General features: G+C 34.0%; 1 pseudogene; it reads right to left on the bottom strand.

Annotated features, from left to right (window-relative positions):
- LOC107568341 (rac GTPase-activating protein 1-like) overlaps positions 1-1,866 on the bottom strand; it is a 31,567-nt pseudogene that overhangs the window by 9,480 nt on the left and 20,221 nt on the right.

Raw genomic sequence — 1,866 nt, 5'->3', positions numbered from 1 at the left:
CATGCATGTGATGTCCCCAGTGCAGCAGGCAAGCTTGGAATATGCAAAAGCTTACATTCAGCAGATAGAAATATTGCATTATATTGATTTTGTCAGGAAAAAAGATGATCGGAGCTGTGAGCACTGTTGTGTAAGTTGTGGCTTTACTTTACTCTGACATCACACCAGAGTGGTACATTATATTACTATAATACATTTTTTTTTTGGTAAATTAAAGTTTCTTACAAACTTATGTGATTTGATAAAATACATTATGAAATATAATCGTATATGGGTAATGGAGAAATTACAATTAGCTTCAAGCTACACATGACAATTAATGAGATTAATACAACACTTCAACTTGAATGTCACTATCAGTCACTATTGAGTGTTTGTAATAACTTCTGACTGCGATCCAATGTGGATTTTGGTGAAATGAGGAGGCAGAAATATGTTGTTGGTAACATTCTAGAATAATTTTATGTGGAAGATACACAGTTACAGTACAACTTCTGTCGGGCGTGAAGGAGGTGACAGAACTGACGGAGTTGACACATCTGACGGTGGTGATGAAAACCTGAATTTGTAGTCATTTTAACTATCAAATACATTAAATCAGCCAATTACTGTATTAAAACAGTGAGTATGTTATTGCAACTTGAATGTCACTATCAGTCACTATTGAGTGTTTGTAATAACTTCTGACTGCGATCCAATGTGGATTTTGGTGAAATGAGGAGGCAGAAATATGTTGTTGGTAACATTCTAGAATAATTTTATGTGGAAGATACACAGTTACAGTACAACTTCTGTCGGGCGTGAAGAAAAAGTAATGTAACTAGTAGTGTAACTAATTACTGTTGCCAGAAAGTAATATGTAAAGTAACAATATTACTTTTGAAATGAGTAACTAGTAATGAGTAATAGATTACATAGATTCGCCGTGCGGTCATGTGGTTCATGGAGCTCTCTAAACAAACCAGCGCACAATACAGTTGAATGGGTTTAAGTAGGATAGCTGACAGCTTCATTATACAGGTATTTGCAGCATTTTTTTTTGCTAAACATTACAGCATATTATGCATTGATTATTACGTTGATGACATTTACAGTATCATCTTTATTCTGGTTTTCTTAACCCTCAGGTAGGCTATTGCTTAGATCTTATGGTGGTGACATCTGACGGTGTTGACAAAGTTGGCATTTCTTTCACAAAACCAATGGAGTTCATGTAGTAGTCCTTTTATTTTTTTCTGTTGATGCTAGATGCTAATGGAACCTGCTTCAGGAGAATACAATTATCTAAATATTTCAAATAATTTCCTCAGAAATTGGAAGATGGTGTTGACATATCATGGCTGTGACACAGGAAATATTAACATTAGGATTGAAAATATTCTAAAACTATAAAACTCAGCAGAGCCTGTCTGACACTGATGTACTCTGCAGAGGTTAATGTGGCGAGGGGGTCCTTTAGAGGGACAGCTGCTCCTGATATTCACTGATTTGATTACATTGTATTGAATGTCTGACGGTGTTGACAAAAAGATGGGACGCAACTTTAAAATCGTATTAAACATGCATGTGTCATTAAAAAACAACCTTGCTTTGATAGGAGATATTATTAAGTGTTGCTTTTGATAAAACAAGCTCTTTTTCATCATTAAAAAGAAAATCTTTATCCATTTTATTGCATATGAATGCTTGAACCCTTCTCTGTGGACACACTGTTTTTGAGGACATTAAGAAACAACAGATTTGGTATAATAATGAGAAAATGTAATTGAAGGTGATAATTGTGTTAAATACATTGTATTATTAATCCCTCATGACATTTCAAATTGAAAATATTTTTATTTTTAAACCTAATAGCAGTTTCCCTTG

Source organism: Sinocyclocheilus grahami, unplaced genomic scaffold (genome assembly GCF_001515645.1).
Source record: "Sinocyclocheilus grahami isolate Dianchi unplaced genomic scaffold, SAMN03320097.WGS_v1.1 scaffold1236.1, whole genome shotgun sequence".
Taxonomy (NCBI): domain Eukaryota; kingdom Metazoa; phylum Chordata; class Actinopteri; order Cypriniformes; family Cyprinidae; genus Sinocyclocheilus; species Sinocyclocheilus grahami.
The sequence above is the reverse complement of the archived record's forward strand: the minus strand, read 5'-3'. Positions and strand labels throughout refer to the sequence as shown.